This window comes from Lacerta agilis, chromosome 13 (assembly GCF_009819535.1).
Source record: "Lacerta agilis isolate rLacAgi1 chromosome 13, rLacAgi1.pri, whole genome shotgun sequence".
NCBI lineage: Eukaryota > Metazoa > Chordata > Lepidosauria > Squamata > Lacertidae > Lacerta > Lacerta agilis.
In genome coordinates this window covers 4,816,196-4,826,290 of record NC_046324.1, presented here as the reverse complement: position 1 = coordinate 4,826,290, position 10,095 = coordinate 4,816,196, and the positions used below count along the sequence as shown (strand labels likewise).

Below are 10,095 nucleotides of genomic sequence, written 5' to 3'. Positions count from 1 at the left end.
GACCGGAAGTCACATTAGAATTAGTAAAGGATGAACTTAATTTTGTGTCTTTCTTTTTGGTATGCAAGGAGTGTTAATTTTGGATTTTTTTGTTGATCGTTATATACTGTTTGATCTCGTTTTCTGTTTTGTTATGTTTAAAAAACAACAACCAATAAATCATTAAAAAACAAACAAACCCTAAAGTGGAAATCCTAACTCCAGTTCCTGGGAGTAACCCCCTCTAAATTCACTAGTGCTTCAGAGCAGACGTGGGGTGGGGTGGGAATTAGGGTTGTAAAGGAAGGCTGCGCATTTTTCTCAGTACAATATGAACAGTTGGATGAACTTTTGCCACGGTTTGTTCTGTGCGGGGGCGGGAAGAGCTCAGTTCACTGGACACGCAACGAACTACAACTCCCAGGATTCTTCGGGGGAAAGCTGGCCGTTAAAGCGGCGCAAACCGATGCTGATTTCTGACTCCTCTCTACCGGCTTAGCAGTGCCCAACTCCATGGAGCATTGTGAGAAAAGGCTGCGCAGTCGGGTGAAAAGCTTTGGTACGTGGGGATAATGAAGTGCAGGTTATTAAGTTCGCTAGTTCCGAAATTAATAGTTAAAATTTAAAATAGAAATTAATAGTTTCAACACGTCCCTCTTTACCCCTCCGCGGGCCCACTTTCGACTCATTTTAATTCCTTAGTTTTGAAACTTGGGGATACTTTCACTTTTATTTGCCTCCCAGAGAGGCAGCACAGGGCTGCAGCCGTCTCGATCCAAATATCCGAAGCGTTTTGAGGCGTCTTAGAAACTAACACTTCCCTTGTGGCGGACGCTTTGATGATTTGGGAGACCCACTGAACGCACACAGGGGTTTCCTTCTAGTATCCAGCTGTCAGAACCTGTCGCCTCGACTTATTTCAGAGGTTCATGTTAAGTCTGCAAATGGCTTCCTCAGCCTGCGCAGAAGGTTCCTGCATTGCAGGGGGTCGGACTAGATGACCCTCGTGGCCCCTTCCAAATCTACAATTCTTTGATCGTTTGGGACCGTCACAACAACCCCGTGAGGTGGGTTAGGTAGCATTACTCCGCCCCGCATCTGGAGGGAAGCTGAGGCTGCTTTGGTCGGAGCCCGGGGGGGGGGGGCTACCAGTAAGACCCATTCATGTACCCAAGGCAGCTCGCTGCTGGAAAGCCGGCTCTGAGAAGTGTGTGGGGCGGCCAGAGTGACGCTACAATGGGCCATCGCCACCCATTTCGCAGTCCTGCAGCAGCAACAAGGCGCAAACAGGAACCCTTCCTGCAGGCTGATCCTCTGCAGCAAGCCGCTGCGTATTCCTCCGGCCAGTAGGTGGCGCGTCGCCCATAATGAGGAACAGCCGTGATAGGAGCGGCAGCGGGGGGATGGGGAGGGACGTTAGTGCGTCTCTCTGGTGATGACAAAGTGGCTGCAATCTTAACGGCTTTCCCTACAAACACTTCCGGCTCGCTAATATATGCCTCGGCTGGACTCCATGTGCGGTGCGTAGAAAGTGGTGGCAAATACGTTTTGCGTTTATTCAGCCGTTTTAAAAACGCACACACACAAAAATACCAAGGTGTGCATTGTGCTTCTAAGTTTTATTGAGGAGAGCGTGGCCTTCCGCCTGTGGGCGCAGGTAGGCTGATGAAATAATTATCTTGTCAGGGTTCCCTTTTGTTTTAACTCATTAAAATAAACAAGACCACCATCCTTTAACTAGGCTTATTTAAAACTATTTAAAACAACAACAACCCAACCACCCCTCCCTGCCTCTCCCCGCCCTGCACCCACACGTGGAGTCGCCTTGCCTATCGCACTCCAGAAGTGCGCGCTGCGAGGAGAGCCTCGCGCCCTCTTTAGGTAGCTGCCCGGTGGCGCTTGGCGGCTTTGCCGTAAAGCGTCGCCGAGTGTCGCGCTTTTGCGTCCGCGGAGGGAGAGAGAGGGGGGAAAGGGAGAGGGAGGGAGCGGCTGGCAGAGGAGAAGAAGAAGCAGAAGAAGACGAGGGAGGTGGCGGCGGCAGGAGAAACAGGACCGGGGGGGCGGGGGCTGCGCGGCAAACAAAACTGCCCCCACTCGGGGCTGCGCCCTCGGCCCCGAACCAGGGAAGGAAGGAGGCGACCGGGCGAGAGGAAGGACGTCGCGCCTAGCGGAGCCGTGAGGAGGGTCCGGCGCCAGCTGGGCCGGGCTAGGCCGCTTCGCCCTCGCCCACCTCAGCGCCCTCAGGTACGCGCTGGGGGCTTCCGTGGGCCCTGGGAATGGGAGGAGGGCGAAAGGCTGCCCTGAGTATGGGGGGGGGGCTCCCCTGGGCTGGGGCTGGCCGCCGCCGCCGCTCGCTTCCTCCCGCTTCACGGCGGAAGGGAAGGTGGGAGACCGCAGATTAATAGGCGGCGATGGGCTAATGGTGCAGCGCCGTCCGCGTTCCCGGGAGCTCTCTGGCGAGAGGAGCCCCTGTCCTGAGAGGCGTACAGTTTGGGTTGGGTGGGGGGGGGAGACGGAAGGGTGGCAGCTCCACGCAGCCTGAGAGCTTGTGGGGTAAGAGGGAAGGCAAAATATGTGCAGCTCGGGCTTGGCCGGCCTCTTGTGCCTCGCTTTCCTCCTCCCCGCACTGGGCCTGTGTGGTCTTGGATAAAGAAATGGAATTATTGGTAATCACTATGCCCTGGTCTAGATCCCTCGATGGGCTGGTGAACGTCGGCGATAGGAGTAAAAAAACTGCAAGTGCCTGCATTGAGAAGTTAATACTGTAATCTAAATTTAGACTCTTTTGCTGCATGTGTTGGAGGGGCGTGGAGAGGGGGGGAGTTGTAAGGGCCACGGCTATACAGCAGCCCTTCCCCTTCCAGCGCCTTAAGGGTGTGGAAGCTTAAAGTGGAGGGTGAAGAAACGAAATGAAGCTTTAGATATGGGTCCTGGATTGTTGTCTTTTATGTCATTTCCATTATGAAGTGTGATGATTAATTAATAATACAGCACCATCAGTGCACATGGCACCTTTATATGGGAACCCAAACAAAAGGCAGTACTCTGCCTTTAGAAACTTACAGCCAGGATGTGGTTGGAATGGGGAGATGAGTTGCAAAGGTAACATAATATCACGGCATAAAAAGGTGGCAAGAGGGAATCTGCTTGAAAGTGGCTGAAGCAAACAAAACATGCATGCCGCTCAATTCTGTGCAGGTTTACTTGTGAAAACACCTGCTGGAAGTCACTAGTGCTTGTTTCTGAGTGTGTATGGGATCACTACATAAGGCTGTTAGACTTTCATTCAAACAAATGAGTGTGTTTAGCAGGATAAATGTCTCCATTTGACATTTCTGCTTGATCAGAAGCATTTATTTCTTTTTTATTTAACAAAAAACATTCATTCAAAAGTTTCAATACAGCATTTTCATTGGATATATCCCCTCCATGTATTTTGTTGTAATGTTCATGAAATGAAGTACTCAGATGAATTCTTTTAAAGTGTTGATTCTGTCATGCAACAACAAGCTAGCACTGCTTTGGAACACATTTTTAAAAGAAAAAACTTGATTAGTTTTCAGATACCTTTTAATTGAATAACTTTCTAAAAAAATCCCTGAAGTAGCTGACATTATACTGTAGTTTGAAATATTGTTTATTCTGTTATATTTTACTCCAAGAAGACACATTTATCCTAAATAGAACCCCATAAGGCAGACATGTATGTACAAAACATTTTTAATGTGATCCCATTGAGATACCAATATGAAATTTTGCAGGTAGCTCTTAGAAATATTAATAATACAATTTTTGGAGATTTTTAATCATATTGATTTTTAATCACCTTTTAAAATTTTGTAACCTAACTTTAAAATTAAAAGTAAACCCATCATGACCCGGAAACTGCAATTAATCCAGAATGCAGCAGGTAGACTGGTGACGGGGAGTGGCCACCAGGACCACATAACACTGGTCCTGAGTGATCTACATTGGCTCCCAGTACGTTTCCGAGCACAATTCAAAGTGTTGGTGCTGACCTTTAAAGCCCTAAATGGCCTCGGTCCTGTATACCTGAAGGAGCGTCTCCACCTCCATCATTCAGCCCGGACACTGAGATCCAGCGCCGAGGGCCTTCTGGCGGTTCCCTCACTGCAAGAAGCAAAGCTACAGGGAACCAGGCAGAGGGCCTTCTCAGTAGTGGTGCCTGTCCTGTGGAACGCCCTCCCATCAGAGGTCAAGGAGATAAACAACTACCTGACATTCAGAAAATACCTGAAGGCAGCCCTGTTTAGGGAAGTTTTTAATCTGTGACATTTTAATGTATTTTAATATTTGTTGGAAGCCACCCAGAGTGGCTGGGGAGACCCAGCCAGATGGGCAGGGTACAAATAATAAATTATTATTATTATTATGTGACATATCACATTCAAGCACATGAAATTTTGAAGAGATTGGTATTTTTAGTTTAGAAATGTCTCAATTCTGGGCTGAGCTTTTAAGGTTTTTGTGTAGTTCGGCAAGGCCAAAATTGCCATTTTTTGAAATTTCAAACCCTCATAACTCAAAAACGGGATGAGATTAAAAAAAAGATTTAAACTTAGTTCTGATCATTCAACAAGTGTACAAAATATGACAAAAATTGGATGACATGAGAGAAAAAATGGATCACTTGATATGGAATGACCCAAGGGCAAGACTTAGGGTGATCACTTGCTGTTGCCGATCAGAAGGTCGGTGGTTTGAATCCCTGTGACGGGGTGAGCTCCTGTTGCTCGGGCCCTGCTCCTGCCAACCTAGCAGTTCAAAAGCATGAAGTGCAAGTAGATAAATAGGTACTGCTCCAGCGGGAAGGTAAACGGTGTTTCCGTGCGCTGCCCTGGTTCACCAGAAGCAGCCTAGTCATGCTGGCCACATGACCCAGAAGCTGTACGCTGGCTCCCTCAGCCAGTAAAGAGAGATGAGCGCTTGCACCCCAGAGTCATCCGCGACTGGACCTAAAGGTCAGGGGCCCCTTTACCTTTATCCCTAGAGAAAATATGCCCAAGATGCCTTAATGTGAGCTCATTATCTCTTAACACACTTTCAACACAGTCGCTTTGATTTCTGTCACATATTCAGAGTGGATTCTCTCCCCCTATTTAAGTGTTTGCTTGTGAATGGAGTGTGGATTCTAAAACAGAGTAGGGATGTGGCATTGGACTTAAGATGAACGGAGAGTAGAAGATTAAGTATATGGCCCTGATGTGAAAAGAGCCTGAAGAAAAGGAGAACAGGATTTGGGACTTGGGGAGGTTGTATGGGGTTCTAGTAGTAGGACTAAGATGGAAGACCGTATTTGCAGTGGTTGAAGATTGCTCTGCAATTTGTTTTAAGGTTTCTTTTGTCCTATGGTTGGTATACTAAATTAACAAACCAAATGTTGTTCACAATTTGTCTGCAGGTTGGAGAGGAGTGAATTACTCTTGTGACCTGGAGTCCTTATTTTATCAATGTGTAGCCCTTCTATTAATGCTTGAAATTTGATTTGAACAAATGCAATGATTCTACCCTGCTGAATCTGAACTGGTCTGGGGTGGGTCAGTGCCTGGACTACATGGAAAGCCTCGACTTCAGCATGGGAACAGGGCGGGAATCAGAAATCTAAATGTGGTAGGACAGGAAGAGGATGAGAGCATTTCAATCTTAACTCCTCCCTGCTCAGAATAAAATATCTGGTGGTAACTTTGTACATTGTCAAAGGCCATGTAGCAAGTTGGATTATGTGGCAACTCTGGTCCTTGGCAAGCTTTGTTGTCCTCCCAGGGCAGTGGTGGCGAACCTATGGCACGCGTGCCCAAGTGGGCACGCAGAGCCCTCTCTGTGGGCACGCGCGCCATCGCCCCATCAGGTTCGTTTTTTTGTGGTTTGCAAAGGTGACAGCCTCTCCCCCCCCCAAATGCCGCAGCGGGCGGGAAACGTTCCCTATAGTGCGTGCCAGCCGCAGCGGCGGTGTGTGTGTGTTGGGTGTCCCCCCACACCGCTATGAGCTGGAAACGCTCCCCAGAGTTTCGCGCCCGCCAACCAGCTGGTTGGCTGCTGCTGCTGCAATAGGACGCTCGTTTTGTGGCTGGTCCCCGCACGGAGCAGCCTGCAAAGACACAGAACGAGCCCTCTTCTTTTCCCGCCCACCGAGGGCTGGCTTGCAGGGAGAGGAAGTGACGCTGCCCGCACAGTTGCTGGGAGACAAAGTTTTGTGTAGGGAAGAGGGAGAGAAAAGGGGCCAGTTGCTCCTTTCCCGAGAAGGTGGAACCTGAGATGAGAGTGTGTGGGGTGGCTGCGCCCCTCTCTCGCCCCCGGAGGAAAACGAAGCAGCCAACAGGGCGGGGAGAGTGGAAAAGGTGCCTTCGAAGTGCCCAGCGGTGCTTTCACTCGTTTCTCTGGGGATGTTTCTGCACAAAGTTGCGCAGGGTTGCGCTGCGCGAGGCATGGAAGCGCACGCGCGCTTCAATTCCGCGCAGCTCACCTCCTCCCGAGCAAACCTTTCCTGGGGCGGCACTAAGCAGCCCATGCTTCAGGAAGGTGATAAGCCCTCCTGTCTTTCCACCCGGAAAGTACTCTAAAGCAGGGGCGGCCAACTCCCAAGAGACTGCGATCTACTCACAGAGTTAAAAACTGGTAGTGATCTACCCCCAGTTTTGAGGTTCAGGTCAAAGTTGTTGAGCTTTTATTAGGAAGGAGGAAGACCCATTTGGGGGGAGGGGGGTTCGTGTCAAAGTGGTTGAGTTTTTTCAGGGAGTAGGTAAAATGTTGAGGGTTTTTTTAGGGGAGCCACAGATGTTCAGCTACTTTGGGGGAAACCAATGATCTACCAGTGATCTACTGCAGACGTCCAGTGATCTACCAGTAGATCACGATCTACCTGTTGGACATGCCTGCTCTAAAGCAACAACGACAAGCCAGGTGGTGGCTTGAGTCCCAGCAGTCACTTTCCTTTGGTTCCTGTTGCGAAACTCCCTGCAGGTGGTGAGCGGTGGCGCTTTCCCCCTCCAGGCTTGGTGGGGTTTGAACTGCCCTTTTTCTGCTGCTCAGCCAAGCGCCCAGCCAGGTTGCTGTTGTGACTGTGTAAGCCTTTGTTTAATCCCTCCTTTCTTGGTAACACACAAGAAACAGCAGTGGTTCCACAAGACCATATTCCTCACTCCCCCGCAACCACCCAATAATGCAAATATAGGATTCTTCCTTTCAGCACTAGGGCAGAGAGCAAAGACCACTTTTTAAAACCTCTCCAAAGTTTCCGAAAGTTATTCAAGCCTTTGAATTGCCTCTTAAGTAACATGTATATAATTCTACATTTTCTGGAGGCAATTTGTGTTTTCTTGAATTTTAGTAAATCAGTAATTTAAGAAAGGCAACTATTTATTTTGAAAATATTATACATAAAGTGCAGATATAAGTTCAACAACTCCTCCCAAAAAAAGCTCAACAACTCTCCCCCATTACCCTCCGGATTGGCACTTTGTGATAAATCATTGGGTTTTGGGTTGCAGTTTGGGCACTCGGTCTCTAAAAGGTTCGCCACCACTGTCCCAGGGTATATATTTTGTGGAATCACTTGTTAACTGTACTGTGAAATCTGTTTGCCAGGCAGGTTGGAGGTAAATTTAATGTGAATCGAGGTTCAATTTTTGCTTGCAATTGGGAGAGTGAAGGTGGTGAGAAGATTATGAAGGGCAAAAGTACAAGAGCTAGCATTGTGTTTATATACACAACATATATATGCATAGAGTGGGATGAGAGAACTACAGTGTCTGGCTGTGGATCTGCTGTTAGTTAAACACACTTTGGCTATATGCCAACTGGTCTGTCCTGAAATGGTGGGTCACAGTGGTGAGGAAATCATGTTAACAAGGACTTAATGTATTGTGTCTCTCTTTACATAGTTGAGTGGGGTGTCATTCATGTGAATGGATCTCCCGAGTGGTAAGCTCCCCCCTCCCTGGGTTACATGATAGTATAGTAGTCATGATAGTCTAATTGTATCTTGTAAGAGATCCCCTGATGCTAACTGGAATGGCTGGTGGCAATCTGCTTCTCCCCCCACCTCAACCACCCTAGGATCCTAAAGGGTCCATAGCAGGAGATAATAGGACTATAGACCAGATGCTTTGGCTCACAGTATGGTCATGCTTGGTGGGGCTGAGTGAAGTTGTTGTTAGATATTTATTTATACCCCACCTTTTCCCCTGTAGTGCTGAAGGGCACTGTTGGCTTTTGATTACATACACAATGTTACAACAGATCAACAGAGCCAGACTGATACCCAGAGAGAACTTGCTGCAAGACAGACCCAAAAAAGAAAATAACAGAACACCACCAGTAATCACATACAGCTCCCAAGTTAAAACAGTACAACGCATCATCAGAGATCTACAACCTCTCATAGACAATGACAGTTCTCTTTCTCAAGCTCTGGGAGGAAGACCTTTCATCGCCTACAGACAGCCACCCAATCTTAAACAATTCCTCACCCACAATAATACAACAACAGGACTCAACATGGACACTGGTACCAGTTGTTGTTCAGTTGTGTCCGACTCTTCGTGACCCCATGGACCAGATCACACCAGGCACGCCTATCTTTCATTGCCTCCCGCAGTTTGGCCAAACTCATGCTAGTCGCTTCAAGTACCAGAGCCTGCAATAAACCCAGATGCCAACTTTGCTGCCACATAAACCTGGACAACACCATTACTAGCCCCAACAACATCAAACATACTATCTCAGGACTATTTAATTGCTCATCTTCTAATATTGTGTATGTATTCAAACGCCAACAGTGCCCTTCAGCTCTCTATATTGGAGAAACAGGCCAAACCCTACGCCAAAGGATAAATGGACATAAATCTGATATCAGGAATCACAAGACAGAGAACCAGTAGGAGAACACTTCAGTCTCCCAGGACATTCTATACAAGATCTCAGAGTAGCTGTCTTAATACAAAGGAATTTCAGAAATAGACTGGAAAGAGAAGTTGCTGAATTGCAACTAATTACCAAACTTAAAACCATGGAGAGACCTGGTCTGAACAAAGACATTGGATTCTTATCTCATTGTACATGACAAAGCTACTCTTCACTGTTCCATAAATTCTGAATGCAATGGATGGGCTTGATGAAGTTATACCAGTTTCCCACTCTCTGGTCTAAAGTCACATAGCAGGAGTCTTCTTAAATCACTACATTTAGTAATCTGGAAGTCAATTTCTTTGCTTGGGGAGAAGTTGGACAACAGCACTAAACTGTGTTCCATCAAGGTTCATGTTGGAAATGCAGCAAGGAGTTTCTTAATCTCTGTCTATAGTGCAGAGAGCAATCAGAAATTTCCTTTTGTAACCAAAACTTGTATGATTTCTTAATCTTTGGCTTCAGCTCAGTCATTTTGTAGCTCAGTTAGTTATTTCTCCACTACTGCAACTTCCTCAATATATCTGAAAATGGATTTCTAATATGAAATTTCTATCAAAAGAAGACCCCCCAAATCACATATTTTAAGCAACATATCCAAATGGTGACAAAAAGCTTGTAAACATCCTTTGAACCACATCAGTGAGGCCAAGAGGGGGGGGGGTCTTGTCGTTTGGGCAGCCCAGGACCTGCATACATACTGCCCAGCCTTGCACCCCAGGGAGGTCACTTCAGTGCTTACAGTGGTTTGACTTCTCCCCCAGAGGTGCACTCCATTGTCTGTCAAGAACATCCCACTTTTCTCTTCTAGCTCAGACAGGTTTGGAAATTAGTACAGCGTGCAACACCTTACGGTATATTGCACCTGAATAGAGTTAACTCTGAAGTAAATATAGAGATGACAGATTTGGCCTCAGTTACCTCCAGCACCCCCCTGACACCCCCTTGCCTCTTACTGCCCCCCAGGTAATCCCATGTCCCACTATGGGATGGTACTGTTCTAGAGGTTGCAGCTGTTCTGTGGAATGAATCTCTGCAGAGGCATTGCCCATGGAAAGGCCTGTAAAGAACCCTTGCTAACAACTGGCTCACAAGTATGGCTTTTGCAATACCTCTTGCAGTCTCCAGTGTTAGTTATTTAACTTTGCAGTGTTTTTACTCTCTAATTTGGCATCCAAAGCATTTTACTCA

At 47.3% G+C, this 10,095-nt stretch overlaps 1 protein-coding gene across 3 annotated transcripts in view; it reads left to right on the top strand.

Moving 5' to 3' along the window:
- Nucleotides 1-518: 518 nt before the first annotated feature.
- RNF111 (ring finger protein 111) overlaps nucleotides 519-10,095 on the top strand; it is a 47,880-nt gene continuing 38,303 nt past the window's right edge. For 2 of the 3 annotated variants that reach the window (XM_033166526.1, XM_033166523.1), the window contains exon 1: nucleotides 519-538. The gene's annotated coding sequence lies outside the window, so the exon portion shown is untranslated. Of the gene's footprint in view, nucleotides 539-2,008; nucleotides 2,224-10,095 lie in introns of those variants that run through there. The other variant, XM_033166525.1, reaches the window with a different exon arrangement.